Raw genomic sequence first — 18253 nt, forward strand, 5'->3', positions numbered from 1 at the left:
CCAATAAGCAACACAGTAGGAACAATATCAACGCAATAGGCCTCAGAGTCCATGAGAAATAAACTAAACAGTTGCTTAGGGAAAGCAGAGCTATTTCTGGTAAGAAACTCAGAGAGAGTTTTCCTTTGAGTCTTCATAAAGAAGACACTCTTTGATGTAGGGCGCAGCATTAACTACATTCTTATGCAAGTTTTAAAGGCTAAATCTCATAAAATCGTTTAATATAGGCCATAACACCAAGCAGCAAAAATAGAGAACTAGAGGATGGGGAGATGGAATTTGCTGTGTTTGGAAACTAATACGATTATTGGTTTTCTGTGTTCTCACTTAATCCAGGGTTTTAAGGAATCTAGAGGAAAATCAGGATTGATGTTTTTCATTAGTGCGTTTTCTTACAACTAAAGCTCTTGAACGCTCTGGCTGGTGGGGAGTTTGGGTTGCACTTGGCTTGTGATGAGTTTCCCAGGGAGCCATGCACTTCTCAGCTGGACCACCTGAGCACACCACCAGGAAAAGCTTTTGGGTAACCCCGGAGGCAGGAAAATTTCCTATGGGTGCTTTATTCAGCTGTAGTCCTATAATCAGCCTTTCACATAATTTGATAGAACTGACCAATGTGAAATGAAACTGTTAATAAGATCCCAAACTCTCCAGAGAAGAGGACTCTCTATGGCTAGTAGAAACACCCAAATTAAAATAATGGAAACCCAATGGCCATAGTTAGAGAAGGGTGGTCACGTGCCTTTTGTTTCTGAAGAGGGCAGTTCCAAACAAATATGCTGTCTGTGCCTCTGAGCTAAGACAGTTCTTGTAAAGGGAGCTGAGGCACCATGGCTGGAAATCTCCAACCAGCCTGAAAGGGCATCCAATAGACACTTATGGTTTGGGGTTTAGAAAGTAACCCCAAACAGTCAGGACTGTTATTTTCAACCAATCAGAATTGAATGTGTTCAAATCATTCATTTACATATACAGACCTGATTGAAGACTGTGACAGGAATTTTCCTTATTTAAGCCAGACCCTTTCTTTGTTCTCCAGAATGTGCTTTTGTTTTCCACCAAAGCCTGTGTCTTCCCGATACCTAGATTGTTTTCTATTTAATAAAAAATAAAGTTCTCAACTTTTCCTCCACAGATCTCATGGTTTTTTGTTAGCACCTCAAATAGATGTGTATAAAGGTGGAAAAAGCAAATTTCCAGGGCGTTAGCTGGGGTTAAAGTCTCTAAGTTTTCAAGCATTGGATTTGGGCTTCATTCCCCAGAACCCACTTCCTTTTAACCAAGTGCATGCTTTCCCTCATGCATATACTTGAGTGATTTCATCAGGTGAAAGGAAGATTATAATGAACATCTCAAACTTTATACAATTTGAGGAAGTCCTTTTCAATATTTGCTTCTGTTTCCATCTTGCCAACCCAGCTCAGGCTGGCCTGACTTTCTTCCACCTTTCCTTTCTTCCTTGTTTACTTCCCATTTTTTGTTGTTGTTGTTGTTGTTGGGTAATTTAGGTATAAGTGTAATAGTCCTTATCACACTTCATACTAGGGAAATGGAGTTCATGATTTCTGGGTTTGGGGCAAGGATTTTATATTAAAAATCATCCAATGATTGGAGGCAAGAAGGAAAATCTCTTCTTTGGGGCCTCCTGAGAAAAGCTTCTAAAGATTTTCAGGGAGCCGCGTGTCCCCAGTGGAAACTGAAAGTATTTCATTTGTTTTATTTTCTTCAGTTGTGGTAGATGGAAAAATGGTCACAGTTCTATGCACCTCCACTCATCAAAAGGCAGGGTCAGTTTCCCTCTTCATTGACCCTGAGTTTGACCAGGTTTGGCCAATAGAAGTCAGAGGAAATGACAGGTGCCAGTTACAAGAAGTTCCACAACCCCTTTTAGAAATCAACTAAACCACTGTGTGAATAAGGCCAGGTTAGCCTGCTGGAGAATGAGGCCCAGTTGCTCCCATCATCTCACATGACAGCCAACCAACCACCAGTCATGTGACTGAGGTCATCTTGGACCAGCCAAATTCCAACCAACCTTTTCAGTAGACCTCAGACACATGAACAAACCCAACTAAGATCAACCAACCCTAGAAAGTTCTGCAGAGTTGCCCAGTAACACACAGAATCATGACCAATAATAAATGTGTACTGTTTGAAGTTGCCACATTGTTAGGTGGTTTGTTATGCCACAAAAACTAACTGACACATCAACTCTGAAACCTCCTTGGTTTAATCAGGGTGCTGGCAGGTACGGAGCAACTGTGCCCAGGGTAACATTACTTAGTCTCAGAATCATAATTAATTAAATTGCAAGTGACAGAAATATAATAAAACCTGACTTACTTAAAAAGGGGAATTTTTTGGTTCACAGAACCACGCTGCAGCAAGTACAAGAGTGCAACTGCGGACTCTTGGTTGACTAGAACTAGGAATGTGAGCCACATTGAAGTTTGCTCTTTCAGATTCAGTGCAATTGAGTGTGATGGAAACCTTTCTTTAGAAAAGAAAAAAGAAACATCATTCCAGGGTATGTTTACCATACATTCTCATGCAGGGAGGGTGAGGTTGATAAAAGATTGATTTTGTATGCTCCTTGCTAAGTGGCTCTGCCCTCTGGAAGATTCCCTTTGTCTCATGGCCTTTAGAGCTGAGAGCAGAATTAGGCAGACCTCACATGTTGAGGACTCATGGTGGAATTTGTTTTTTGTTTTTCTCTTTCTTTCTTTCTTTTTTTTTTTTTTGAGACAGGGTTTTGCTCTCGTTGCCCAGGCTGGAATGCAGTGGCATGATCTTGGCTCACTGCAACCTCCGCCTCCCGGGTTCAAGTGATTCTCCTGCCTCAGCCTCCTGAGTAGCTGGGATTACAGGCACCCGCCACCAGGCCAGGCTAATTTTTGTATTTTTAGTAGAGACGGGGTTTCACCATGTTGGCCAGGCTGGTCTTGAACTCTTGACCTCATGATCCGCCCACCTCGGCCTCCCAAAGTGCTGGGATTACAGGAGTGAGCCACCGTGCCTGGCCGGAATTTGTTTTTCTTTCCGGGTGCCTGGAATCTGAACCACCTTCCTATATTTTGGGGATCCTCTACCCACTGTGGCAGAATCTGGCCCCCATTATGTAAATGGGAAAGCCCGGATAGTGCCTTCCCAGCCTCCCTTGCAGCTGGGGCCTAGTCAACATGACCTGCCTCTGCCAATCAGGCACCTGCCCTCAGCTTACAAGACACCTGTGATATGAGGTGGCCATGGCTGCTGGGAACCCATTCTGTGATGATGGTGGTCCTGGGCAGCTGGCCCTGGGTTCTGTGGGGATCCGCAGCAGAGTTTCTAAGGAAAGCACCCAGTGTTCAGTGTCAGAGGTGCATCTTCAGCCAGCAGCTGAAACAGAGGTACTTCCACCAGGCCAGTTTTTGGGCTGCTGATGGCTGCACTGCTTCCTAGCCTGGCTCCCCTGTCTCCTTCAAGATTCAGTGAGCTTTCCAGAACACATTTTTGTTTGTTTGTTTACATTCCCCAGTCATTAGCTATTGCATACAACTATGAAGCCAGGATAAAACCACAGAGCATCTCAGTGAGAGCCCAGGTCCCATCTGTGCTGGTGCCAGCCCTGAAGCTGGACTCAGATTGGGCCATCACAGGCATGGGGATTTTCCTGTAATGCAATCCCTTTGAACTTTGCATATTTATTTTGCCTTGAGTGACTGTTGGCTTGCAACCAATGCCAAAAATCGAGTCATGTCATGATTGCTGAACCTTTGCTTACACTCTGAGGCACAGAATCCAGCCCCATGACTCAGCAAGGTGGACAGGTGTCAGGTCCAAGTATCTTTGCATCCATGGTCATGACCTGAGGAACACTGTCTGCACCATAATCTTACTCTTTTCTATCTGCACTCCGATGGCCCCATTTGAACCAGTTTGTTTCTTATGGCATCTTATTAAAACTCAAAAGCAGCAGTACAAAAAAAATGAGAAAACTTTGAAATGTCTTTTTCAAAAATCCAAGATTGTCCAGTGTTCTTATTATTCATTTTTTATGTAACAAATTACTCTCCAGTTTAGTGGCTTCAAATAGTAATTTATTATCTCTCATGATTGGGTTCGACTGATGAATTCTCATGTGGGGTCTCTCAGGTTATTGCATTTACATATTGGCTAAGAGAAGAAGCATCTTAAGGCTCAGCGGGCTGGAAGTTCAAGGTGGCTTCTTCTGTCCCATGTCAGATGTCCAGCTGAGATGGCTGACTGGCAGGAGCTGGCCAACAGATCTCTCTTTCCATGCAGCCTCTTGAAGTGACCACCTCGGGCTTTCTCACAGCCTGGCTGTTGGATTTAAGGGAGAGTTTTCAGATCCAGCACAGTGCCACTTCCACCATATTTTATTGTTCAAAGCAATCCCAGAGTCTCCCCAGATTCAAGGGCAGAATAACATAGACCCCACATTTCAGTGGAAGGAATATCAACGAATTTGTAGCTATCTTTATTCCTCTACTTGTTGGCAAGAGTTGAAGTCCCAAGAGAAAAACCTGTTATCTGTTGTCTTAACTTGGATTTCCCCAGAAAGAGATACTGAGGCAAAGATTGTGAGTTCAATGTTACCTGTGGAAACACTAGCAGGGTAGTGAGACAGAGGAGGGAAGAGATCCAATGAAAGGTACATTATCAAGCAGGTGACTGAGTATAGGAGATAGGGCTAATCCCAGTAGGGAACTCAGACAATATGTGGATATGTGCAGTCATGCTGACAGAGGTGTGTGGGAGCTGGGATTGTCCACTGCTGCTTCCAGATGTTAACTCCCTGGCACTTCCAGCCACTCTGGCATGTGTGTGCAGAGAAGATCTTGGAGCTTTGCAGGTGGAGAGAAGGCAGGCTTAGGGCTGGAAGCTTTCGGTTGGCAGCACTGGGTTGGGGCATGTTGATAGGCCACCGGCCATATCTGCACCCTAGTGAACCAGTGGCTTCTCTATCAAAATAGGAGCTGGAGGGACCTACGATACTCCTTAACATTTTTCTTCCTTCCCTTTGTGAATTCGTTCTCCCCTTTTGGAAACTATCACTTGGGATTCTCTAGTTTCACCATTTATTGTTTCTGCCACAGAACTTTTTGGTTACAAGTTGCAGACTAGCTTGGGATAAAAATAGGGAAATATTGGTTTATGTCTCCAAACCGTAGTAAGGAAAGAGACAGAAGAAGGCATCAGGGACAGCTGGGTCCAGAAATCCATTGCTGTCAGGCCTCTTACTCTTTCTGTCTCTTACTTCTTGCTTTCTCTGCACTTCAGCAGTACTCTCAGACCTGCTTCTCCACAGTATGGAAATGTGATTGAGGGCCTCTCAGGGCTCATATCATCCAAGCATTGCTACCAAAAATGAATTTGAACTTCCAAGTTTTAAAATTCTGTGGAATCACTCAGACTGACACAGCATGGCTCACTTGCCCAGCTCTGAAATGAATGGAAGGCAGGAGTGGGAGATGAGTGAATTATGAATGATAGTTTTCCTTGGAGCTATGCTATTGTAGGGGTTTGGGGACACTATTTCCAAAAATAAGGGAGGTACCTTACCTGGAGTGGAAGCAGAAGCAGTGCTAATCAGAGGAGCTTTCGTCTCTAAATGAGTGGCTTATAAGACAACATTTCTCAAACTCTAGTGGTTCCCCTCAGACCTCCTGGCCATCCTCTGGAGGGGGCCCTGCAGAGCACAGAGAAACAGAGTGAATAAAAGCTCAAGAGTATCCAAGAGAAAATACATATTTGAGAAGACGGCCTGTTCATTGATCAGGGAAAAGTTTCTTCACAGCTTCATCCTCCACCTTTCCCACCTTCAAAGCCAACTTGTTGTAGCAACAAAGGACTATTTATGTAATAAAAGTGTGGAGTCCCCTGCTTGAGGAGTGGGTAGTTTGTAAGGGGGAAATCTGCATAGGGCCCTGATTGTGCCCTCACCCTCTAGGGAGGCTCTTGGGGACCTCCTGGCTCACAGCAGTCCCTCCCTCTTTCAGCAATGCCTCCACTGGGCTCCCAAGGTGGGCAGTCATGGCGACATCACGCAGGACCCCAACTGGTAGTTAACTGACCCAGGGAGGGCCACATGGCCCAAGCTGGGTCTATCAGATTCTCTTTCTTGGAAAATTTGAATTTTGGAATCTGAACAAAGCTTATCTGAACTATGAGTTTTTGTGGTCAACATGCATCCCAGCTAAGTTTTTCTATTATGTATTGGCTATGTATAGTGAACAAATCCTGACTCCAAGCATGCTGGAGAGAAATGATTTTTTCACCCAACTTTGAGGTCTTGAGTTTCTGGAGTGAAAGGGATGCTGGGAATGTATGAGAAAGGATCCTAAAGAGGCAGAGAAAGACAATCAAGTGGGGTGGAGGATGTAAAGAATTAAAGAAATTCTGGAACCTTAAATAGGGATGCTCCATCATGTTTTCTGTTACAAAGGACTCAAATAAATTGAGAACTGAGTGACCACTGGCACTTGGCGACCTGGTCAGAACAAGTTCTGCTCCACAGGTACCTGAATTCTTTCCTCACAGGACTGCACTTGCTCAGTGGACTTTTGAGCAAAGCGTGGTGGCAGGCACAGAGCACAGCCCTGTGCTCCAGAGCCTGCCTTTTCCTTCAACTGGGTATCAACCCTAAAGCTCCATTTTGCCAGACAGAGCAACCTGGCTTGAGCTCCATCCTCAGCACAATAATATGGACTCACCATCTCACGCACCTCTCCCTGGAATCCTCAACTATTTGCAGGGATAGCCCCAGCAGCCTGGCTGGCACAGTGTGACTCTTGCCCTGCAGTCATCTGTGCTTGATTCTAGGCTAGTCATGTGACCTGAACTTGGCCTATCATATCCTGTTCAGCAGAAATTTTAATATGAAGAACTAACTGAGGCAGGCACTGGGGTGGCTGGAGCATAGCTAAGCTGATGGCAGCATTTGGAGGGAAGGGTTTCCTTTCTCTGCTGAGCTTTCTGGTTGCTTCCCACCTCACTGCTGGGGTGCTCAGTCCTTCCTGGAACTCATGAGGTGTCCACTCACCTTTTCATAGACCTTATTTGTTGCTTAGATATTGCAGTTAAAGTTAAGCAGTTGGTTTCCACTGGTTGCAGAAAATAGAACTTTAGTGATAATATTCACTTGCTTTTTTACCCAAAATTATGAGGACACTTAAGCCCTTTAAATTTAGTCACAAGCAGAAGGAAAGAGGAGGCTGGGGATGAGTGACAGGTTTTCTTTGGAGGGGTAGAAGGATACTAGTGACTCCTTAATTCAAACGTATGGAAATTCCAAGTTTGTAGCAGCAAAGCTCAAACTAAATAACTTTTTGTACATTTCAAGAAACTCTAAATAATGCAGAACAATAAAATGCTTTATTTCTAACCAACACTCAATCTTGCAAAGCCTGGTGTTCGAAAGAGGTCAGTGAGATTTAAGAGTTTTAGCTGAACTCTGGATCTATACAATTTTGAATGCCAGAAATTTCAATCCTTTCTGACCTTCTAAAAAGAATATCCATCTGGGACCATTCAGCAAAGAAAATGAAATTCTGGCCTCCAGGCAGTTCTGCATCTGCAGGCATGAGAAGCATTTTTCCTAACCATTGTGCTTTCTTGGGTGGCTTTGAGCCCCCATGCCACCAAGGACTGTCCAGCTACACGAGTCAGCCTGGAGCGTGCTCCCTGTTCCACCTGAAGCCACGCGGGCAAAGGCTGCAGCATGAGGCTTCTGAGGCTCCCAAGGTGTGTTCAGATGCTGTGTCTTTCCCCCTACCTCATCTACAGGTCAAGCTCAGGTAAGATGAACGCCCTGCCCTTTGCAAAGGCCTTGTGAAATGCAAGAGCAGCTTCCGCAGAGAGATGCAGACACTGAGGGCCCATATAGCTGAAGCCTCAGAAGCTGGTCCACCATGTTCTGCCAGAACAGGGAAATCATCATCCTTATAACCACCCGGAAGCATGGAGACAGGGCCTCATAAATCATGCAGCACAAAACCCTGGTTGGACAGCAGGCAGGGTGGCAGCCCTGACACCCACAAGGATTGCCTGGGGCTGCAGCTCATTAGTGGTACTTTGAAAAAGCCGGAATCTGGGTGTCCCCAGGAGATCTTTCCCCGCCTGCTGGCTTCTTTCCATGGTGCTGTTTGCCTGCTGGCCCCTGGTGAGGGCCCTGCAGGGCGGGAAAATGGGGACTTCTTATTCCTTTCCACTCTGTGTGAATTGATTTTCCCAACTAAGCCCCAAGTTCCAGTAACTTACTGGGTTGATGGAGTCACTGGCTATTTTAAACTATCATTTTCATCTGAAGCATTTCACTCTTTAGACTGACGTTTAAATGCATGTTCAAATGTGGGCAGCCTTCCCTCAGAGCCCAGGCACTGGGCTGGACCCATGCATAGATGCTCCTCCTTTGCCCCCACGTGGAAACCACGAGACACACACTCCATGCCTGCTGAGGAGGTGAGGAAAACAACTCCAGAGAGTGTAAGAAGTGCATGTGCAGACACACACAGGACCGGGTCCCCTTGGTCCTAGGGGCTGTCCTAGAGGTGAAGTCTGCGCCCCTCTCCTCCCACCTCCTCCTGAGCACGCTGCTCCTCTGCAGCTTCTTGTGCTGAATGTGTCTCCCCTGCAGGCCTCTTAGCATGTGGCCTGAACTTGGGGTGCAATGGCTCTTCTCTCTCCTCATTGCCACTTCCACACCACTCTCCCTCCTTAAAATCCCAGCCCCGAGGCTCATGACATGAGCCATACCACCTGCTGCCCCTCTTTAGACAGTTGTGTATAGACCCCTGTGGCCCTTTTCCTTTATTCCTTGGAGGTTTCAGCTTCCCTGACCATCCAGTTCTCCACATGGAAGACCACGTAGAGGCTCTGTCCAGTGCCCTAGTTTCGCAGCTCCTTAGCGCCTCCATAACAAAGCCTTGCCCTCCACTCACTGCAGCCACTCATGCTGCCCACCCCCGAGACCTTGTCATTAGCCAACAAAACGGGAAACTTCTATCATCTGGATTCAAAGCAGCCCACATCCTTACCACCTCTTATCTTAACATAATTTAATAGTTGCAGAAAAAGTCCCCCACACCAAAATTTAAAAAAAATTAGTTGTACATATGCAGGGCAGGATAGATTTGGCTAAACAGAAATCTAAATGATATAAGCTGAAATAAGCAAAGGTTGTGTTAATGGAAATTTTCAGTATTGGAGCAAAGACAGAAATCCTGCTGTAGATGAACTGGGGAGGCCAGGTCATAGCACCATGCCCATTTTCTGGTAAGACTATTGAGGTGAATCCTCTTCAGGAATGTTGGAAGTGAAGACGTCCATGATACCTAGTGGGTGAGGTGAGTTGATCCTGGAGAAGTGAAGTCTCAGTGGCAATGTTGGTCCTGAGGCCACTGGCCATACTGTTAAAAAAATTTTTGATTTATGACCAACTCATTTATCATAAAAACCTATTTTTTTATGAGAAGTTTGTAACTTCAGAAAAAAGTCTAAAGATTTGGCAGTGTTAACTGCTTTTGCCCATGACTACCACAGGGGCCCCTTGGGTTCACTACAGGCCTCACCCTGTACCCTCCTCCACCTCTACCCAGCCTACTCCTGTTTTCTCCTCATTCTACTCCAATTGAGTGTCCATGCCCTCCATTCAACCAAAACTGCCCATTTCAAGGTTACTATTGATGGCCACACTGCAAAATACAGAGCTGAATGCTCAGTTCTCACCTTACTTGAAGTTCCTGCAATGTTTTTGTTGTACTTGAGCCAACTAGCAATTATTACATGCAATTGCTCCCAGTGTGAGGAAGTCAATGGGAAGAGGTAACCAAGAAGTACAAAACACTTTTTGCAAACTAACCACACATTTATTCCCATTTAACAAGTTAATTAAGCAGTTAATAGATAAAACAATTAGGGTGAATTCAGCAGTCAAGCCATTATGTGAGCTAGCTTCTTGCCTTGGAGCTCATTTCCTAGGTTAGAAGGGCAGCACTACCACCCCTGGGGATCTGTCCAGTTGGTCAGGCTCTCCTAAGGCCTCCAGCCTCCTGGCTACCCGCAGCCAACATGGAATTGACTTCTGGTGGATGATATCTTCATTCCATCTCCTCAAGGAAATCACACAGTGACGACTCCGTGCCCTCCAGAGAGGTTTCTGGAGACCAAAGCCTATCTTGGTATTTTGGTTGCAGACTGAGTTTTTGTATTAAATATTTGCTTCTTTGGGGTTTTTTTTGTTATTTTGGGTTTTTTTTGTTTGTTTGTTTGTTTGTTTGTTTGTTTGATGTTTTTTATCCTTGCAGTGTCTCAGGGTGAAATGTTGGAATGATGGGCTATGCGTCTCCTCTTCCACACTCACAGCCAGCCTAAGAGCAAATTTAGAGCCTCGCCTTTCAGCACAGATCCGGATTCTGGCCACTCCTTAGAGCCTCCACCACCTCCACATGGATCCAGCAAGGCCATCTTTTTCGGGGCGATGGCAAAGGCCTCCCTGCTGCTTTCTCCGCACCTCCCTTGCCACCCTCTTCTCCCAGCCATGCCAGTGTGGCCTTCTGTAATGTGAATTTTAGAGTTCACTCCCCTGTTCAAAACCCCATTCCAGGGTAAAAGCTAAAGTCCCCCCATCTGCTCCCACCCAGGGTGACTCTCCAACCCTCCTTCGCACCCCTTGCTCACTCTGTTTCAGCCATGCTGACCTCTCTGCCTCACAGCCTTTGCCCTTTGCCCTTTGCCCTCTTGGCTTCCTCTGCTGAGAACGTCCCCACCAGCCATCAGCCTGGCTCCTGTCCTTTCCACCTTCTTTCCACACACCCATCTCTTCCTTCCCATTTACCCCACTGGATTCTCCCATAGCACCCACTTTCTAGGCCCCATGCACTTTACTGAGTGATTTGTTATCTGTTGCCCCCACTGTAAAATCGGCTTCACAGGTGAGGAGATTTTTGTCTTTTTTCCCCCACTTCTGCATTCCCCAAGAAAGTAAGTGTCAGATACTGAGTAGGTGTTCCAAGGTGCCCGTTGAATGAATGAGGAATAAGCCTAGCTGTTTGGTGTGTTCCTTGTGAGCCTTCTCTTTGTGTTTGAACATGTTACCAAATCATGGCAAGGATAAAAGCTGTGTCTTTTCAACACTGGTGTTCCCTTTCATATGTGATCATTCATCCCATAGAATTTGGTGTGGGCAATCACTGGTTTCCATGAAGTCTGTCCCAATACTAACAGCAAACACTGAATTCGCAAATGGTTTTCTACCAGCTGACTAGGAGAGATATACTAAATATCTTACTAAATTTTAGCTTATTTGCTTTCAGTCATATGTAAAAGCCAAAGTAGTTTAAACCTAGTCAAACAAAATCCAACCTCTGGCCATGTTTTCTTCTACTAATTTCAATGTAGTGCTTGGTAATAATTAGACATATTAATTGAAGACTTTCAGGAGACATGATGGTTAAATTCCTGGTGTCCCGCAGAGCTGACCTAGCATAGCAATAGCTATTGTGGGTTTGACACAGAGTGTGGGTTTGGGGATAGAAACAATGTGTGGCTGCTGGCTTCATTTCCTTACTATTAATGGGCTGTGGCTGAACCTGGCATTTGTGGAGACAGTGGGCACAAGCTTTCTCCATGGCAGTGGCTATCACCAGGGCATTGTGGAGAGGCAGGTCATGTTTCAGAGTCCTCTAAAGCCAGCTCAGGAGGGTGCACGAGGGGCAGGAGAAGGAGGGGCCCACGCTGCCATCACCATCACCCACCAAGTGACACAGATTCAGTGTCACTGCAGACAAGTGCCATGTATATGCAATTACATAAACAATGGGGGCACAGGGAGCTCCGGAGCCAGTGGTGGCTGCAGCTGAATGCACCACCCAACCTGCTGTGCTCTGGTGGGGCTTCTCTAAGGGGACCTCATTTGACGGCACCATCTCCCTCACTGGCACCCTATCAAGAGAGCACACCAGCTTCCATCACAGGTCTCTCGATCTGGACAAAGTCATCCCACACAAAGTACTTGATTCCAGAGATGCAGAATATCTCATGATACATGGAGGCCAAACTATGTGATGCCCTGATGAACGCAGAGAGCCCTGGAGGGGAAGAGGCAGAGGTCAGAAGCAGAAGCTATTTGCTTTCTGCCTGGGTGTGTTTGTTCCATTACCCTGACTGATGGGAGTGATTGTTCCTTTATTTTAAATATGACTCAAAAGCATCAACACAAGCCAGTGCCAGAAATCTGTTCCTAGGCAAATGATAGAAGAATCACTCTAGTGAAAATGTTTAGTTTGTCATGAATCTAAATCTGTGGTCCTTGAGGTATTTTGGGAATTTGTGAGGTCATCTTTGCTTGACACTGTGATTGTCAGAGCCCTGGTGGTGTTTGTAGGCAAAGATCAATGACACTAAATGTCTTGCAATGCACAGGACAGGAAAATAACCAATAGCTGTCATAACAGAAAATGCCGAATTCTCAGGGGCTTAGTACAACACTGATTTATTTCTTGCTTGAAAGGAGTCGAAGCAGGTCTGGCAGCCAGTCACACCTTGTACAGCTCCATCTGGAACACACGGCCTTGTAGATCCCTGTGAATCCCTGTGGGGCTCTATGGGTCCCTGTGTGTCCTTGTGGCAAGAGCCAGGGAGCAATGGAGGAAGGGCACACACTCTCACTTGCTTCAGCCCTGAAGTCCCATAGACCACTGGCCACTGCCACAGACCGTCCACAGGCCAGACTGAGTCACGTTGCCACAACCTGCCAGCAAGGGAAGCTGGGTGGCCGGATGAGCCCCGTCTCTGATGATGTCTCCCATGGTGAAGGGTTATACCATATCCCCAGGGTCCTGATTCTTGCCAAGGAGGAATTCCCTCAGTTCTGGGAACATAGCAGGCATAAGAAAACAGGAAAAATTAACTGCTGATTGTAGGGGCAAATGCTTTATCTCTTACAGGTCTGTTTTATCAGCCTAACCAAAGAGCTGATTTTTAAAGTTAAGCAGATTCTTTCTTACATTTTAAGATAGTTTTTGTCTTGGGTGGTGAAATTTTAGTGTAGCCGCTGGAAATATATTGCTATCTGAAGCCCTGAAAACCTGAATAAACGTCATTTTTAATTTTAACATTTGACAGATGAGCTCCCTTTCTAACACTTTGAACTCTGAACTGATGGCCTTTGGTGTTTTGTGTGTGTGTGTGTGTGTGCAGCCATCAAATTACAGAATAAATATGTTTGCCTTCTCTCTATTGTCCTGATCAGAACAATGGTAGGATTTAGTTATCTAGAGAAAGATCAAGCTTTTAGGTTTAGCTGCAGCACTTGGTATAAACGGTTCTTCATTCTGTGCCTAAAAATTTGAAGTTCAACCAAGAACAAAGAAATAGAATCTGTGTAGAGGCAAGAAGATGGCGTGAGTTCCACACCTTGATGCTGATGCACTTTATCCATAGAATTACTCCTTCCTTAGGTTGGGGCGAGTTTTAGTTCAAAGACAGATCTAACATGCTCATTTATCATGGTCCTTAGAACATGAGCTGGAGGCTGCAAGCTAAGAGAAACACCAACAGCAGCAAGCATCAGCAGAACATAGGGTGTGGAGATGGCAGAAAATGCCAGAAACTGCTTCAACGGCCTCTGAATGCAAGATCGAGTACCTACTCGTGCCTTAATAGGTTCTGTATAATGTATGGCTGTATGATAATACTAAATACCTGATGCTTGTAATTATGGTCTTGAGTTATTAGGAAAACAATGATTATATTTAGAAACATTTAGTTAAGTAGGCAAATAAAGGTATTACATACTTTAGAAAAAAATTTTATTTAATATGCTACATGTAGGTTGGCATTAAAATAAGTTTACATCATCTAGAATATTTAGTTCTCTGCTGATGCTGAATATGATATTTCATGATTCAGTTTTGCTATTAATAAAATAAAAACTGGGCTGATGGCATCTGGTCTCCATCCCTTCTCTATATGACAATGTGGCTTTGGTGAGCCCCTAAAGGCCCAGGAAAGCAGACTTGCTCTGCACACTGATGACACTGAATCTGGTACTGCTGGTGATGCTTTAGAGTGGTGGTTCTCTAGTGGAGCAGGGGGGTGAAATGGGATGGTGGCCCTAGATCTCCTGGGATCTCTCTGGCCGGCTCTGCCTGCCCCTTTTCCAGCTTTGCCTCTAACAGCTGTACCTGTAGCGTCCTTCAAGGACTGCCATTGGACTACTGCATCTGCAGGAGCTCAGAGGGCTGGAGGTGCCTTGGAGTTCCTGTCCTCTGGGGTGGCCTGCAATCCATGCCTGATGGTGCAGAAGTGGGAAAGCCCAGACTCTTTGCTTGGGAAGGGGAGACTCAGAGTTGTGATTTATGCTCCAGAGCTCCCCGCCCCTTCAGGCTGAGCTAGAGACCACCTGCCTTTGCCCAACCCCGTGCTGTTGCTTCTCTAGCAGGCCTGCTCCCCACCCCTTTCTGGATTGTCATCGTATTCTTCCCAAATCAGTCACTTGCAGACAAATACTCATCTTAGTATCTGCTCGTGGGGAACCTGACCTCAGACAGGAAGGAAGCAGATAACTAACTGCAGGAGCTGAGTTCACAATTGTACTCACAAAGGCAGGGCCACATTCTCTGCTTCATTTTAATGAATTCAAACTCCCTAAAAGATTAGTCTTAAGCCCAGAGTCCCGTCTCTCTTCTAGAAAACAAAGAACAGCTTGGAGGAGGCATCTGGTAGAGGTTGCAGGGACTGTAGCCTTGTGACTCTGCTGTGTCCTGAGCCTGTCTGATTCCCACAGCAGGCGGAGGACAGCCGTAGGCCCAGATTCCAGGGTCAAGATCAGTCCAACAGATGTGCGAGTCCATACACACCTCAAGACTTTCAACTTAAGAATGTTAGCATTTCCAAACTTTCTGATCATGTAACCCAACCAATATAAGTTGTAAATATGTGTATGTACTTACACATGTATTAACATGTCTCATGTACATGTGTGTATGCATATTACTCATATCTACATTTTAAACTATGCAAGAATATTAATTCATATAACATAAGGACATTTTAAATATTCAATTTATCAATGATAAAAAATTTTAGCAAAAATAGTTTAGTGGAGGCAACTGAATCAAATATGCTTCAAAATGCTTGAGGATTGTTTTATATATTTTGTAATACAGAAATTTGATTAATTTTGATATTCGGCTTTAAGGGCTGCCATAGCAGATGTCCTGGCAGATGCAAAGTGTCACTTATGCACTCTAAATCCTTTTTCCATTTTTCAATCTCCTTTACCAATTATGTAAATATGTATATAATGCTGTAAATTTTCATTTTCTTTGTTGTTTTTCATGATTCACTTCATAACCTATGGAAACTTTTCATTTGGAAAATGGTTTCTTTTCCCTTCAAATTTGAATAGTGCACAGATGAGAGCAATGTTGAGGTGACATATTTCTGTTCTTCTTAATAAAATTATGTGACAATGAAAATATTTTCAAATATTTATTTTCATGATGCTTTCTTTTTACTGTGAGCTCTTTTGAAAAACAGCTTTTTTCACACTCATTGTCAAAGCACTATGTTCACCTTGAAAGGATGGATTAGGCATGTTAAATCTACTGGGGCATACACTGCAGAGAGCTGATTGTAGCCTAAGTTGGCAGCATTTTTCTTTTTGATAACAAGAGTCCATCAGTGGTGGGAGCTTGTAGACAGGGCAGACCTCCACTGTCCTGATGAATATGTGCAAGTTGCAAGAGCTTGTGTCCTTGTGCCAAGTTCTGTGGGATGGGCCACAGTTCTCAGGAGGATCTGCCATGTGCCTCACCTCCCGCATGCTGTTTCCTTCCCTCCTTCATCTATCTCAAGCTGGAAAGAGAAGAAATCTTTGAATGACATGAGAGATTGCAGTTTTGAGTTAGATTGGACTGCACTTTTTTGTATCTAAAAATGAGTCTGAGGCAATAATTGAAAGTAACAGGAAATTAAATTAAATCTTCTTGAATTTTAATCAAGGAATAGAAAAAGACGATCTGAAAAAGAATATGTATAAGCAGAAACTAAAGAAAAGTAAAGCAATTGCCCATTGGGGTCCATCAGCATTCACCCTGTTAAATATATCTTTTATAATCATAAGCTTTATTATTGAGTTTTTCATGTCAAGAGATTCAGAGTTTGATCTCCAAAATTATCCTTTATAACAACACCCCAGTGATTTAATTACTTGTTTTTTCTTTTTCTTTTTCTCTTTCTTTCTTTCTTTTTTTTTTTTAATAGGGCCTTGCTCTATCATCCAGGCTGGAGTGCAGTGGTGTGATCACAGCTCACTGCGGCTTTGACCTCCTCGGCTCAAGTGATCCTCTTGCCTTGGTCTCCCACATAGCTAGATACCTAGAACAACAAGCATGTGCCAGCACACCCAGGTAATTTTTTTTTTTTTTTTTTTTGTAGACACAGGGCCTCTTTATGTTGCCCAGGCTGATCTCAAACTCCTAGGCTCAAGTGATCCTCCCACCTCAGCCTCCCAAAATGTTGGGATTATAGGCATGAGCCACTGCACCTGGCCAGACTCTTGTGGCTGGAGCAGCTGGTCACTGAAAAATTCTGTCCTGCATGCCCAGGAATGTCTAGAAGACCCGTGAAAGATTCCACCTGGGTCCCAGCAGCAGGGATGGTCCCGCTGCCATAAGGCCTTTCATAATCGGCTCTGTCGTGAGGAGGAACAACGCTCTGCGTGCATTTCATAAATTATTCTTCAGGGTTGTAGCTGCTGAGGTGATTTCACAAGGCACCCTGAATCCTGACTCCTCAAATGTATTTGCCAGCAGGGAAGACTGCAGAGAGAGCCACCCCGGCTCGCTCTGGGAGAGTGGTGGGTTGCAGGTCACCCTCACACCTGAACAAACATGGAATTCAGTGGAATGCTCACGTCGCTGTTTCCACTTCTTGGTTTTCCACTTGAATAGGTGCTTTATTTACCTTCTGCTTCTAACTTAGCCTGAGGATTTCAAGTGTTATTTTGAGACAGATTTCCAAGCAATTAAAACATTTACACACCATAGCTTCTCCCTCCGAAGCACTGTAAACACTGAGCAGATTGAGGAACAAAACAACCCAATACCTCATGGCAATGATTCCAACAAGGAGGGAGAGGCCAGATGTGCATTGCATCAGGGAACTGCTGCGCCGCAGCTGAGACGTGCGCCTGGCTGGTGTCATGCAGTAGGATTTATTTTCAGGGCTAATGCTGCATTCACTAATTCCTCTCTTACCCCATTCTCAAGGAGCCTCTGAAAATAGCTTAATTTTGCCTGTTGAAGCCAAAATTAAAAGCAGGCTCCTCAGTTGCCTTGCCTCTTCCCTCCAAACCAGCCTCTGCCTACCACGTTACCATCCCTGCAGTCACCCAGATTAGAAAGTGGAAGGTTGATTGACCCTATTCCTTGAGAGGAATTCCCTCCAACATCTAACCACTTCCTAAGTATATCAACTATTTTCTCCATGTTTAGCAGTGTTGTCATGAGTGGACACCACACACACACACTTGTGCACACACACACGTGCCACACACACATGCATGCACATGCACACTCACACACTTTATGCTTTGGGGTGACAGGAGAAGTTTTGAGCAAAGAGACATTCTGAGCTTTCAATCCAAACCCCTCTTTTGTGAATTCTTCCTGCAAAACACTCATATGTCTTTATGTCTCAATCCTTGATGGCAGTGAATGTGTCACTATCCACAGCTCATTGAGCACTATTGGCCGAGATTACTTGTGCAAACCATTGTATCAATTGCATTGTAAACATTTTGAGGCCAGGGACCATCTTCTTGACATTTTGTACTTCCTTTCACTCTAGGTCAGTGCTACAGGTATTGCAGGGGCTAAGTAATATTTTCTAGATGATATATTTGACCTACCCTTTTAGAATAAAGAGAACTTTTCACTTGCTGACAAACAAGTGAAACCAAACCTGGTCTCTGACATCTTCTCTGTTCTCAGGAAGCCTTGAAGAAGCTGATGCCTCTGCAAGAGAAAGGGCTGATACCTGGTGAGACTTAACCTGTGCTAGGTGCTGAGCCAAGCAGGTACATGAATGAACTTACTTCATCTTCAGACTAATGCCATAGTGTGTGTTCAACTTTTATTTAAGAAATGAAGGCTTAGACTTGCCCCAAGTTTCAGAGCACATAAGAAGCAGAGATGGCTCCTTGACTTCTACTTCACTCGCAGGCCTTGACCTTTGAGCTTCGACA

Source organism: Pan troglodytes, chromosome 21 (genome assembly GCF_028858775.2).
Source record: "Pan troglodytes isolate AG18354 chromosome 21, NHGRI_mPanTro3-v2.0_pri, whole genome shotgun sequence".
NCBI lineage: Eukaryota > Metazoa > Chordata > Mammalia > Primates > Hominidae > Pan > Pan troglodytes.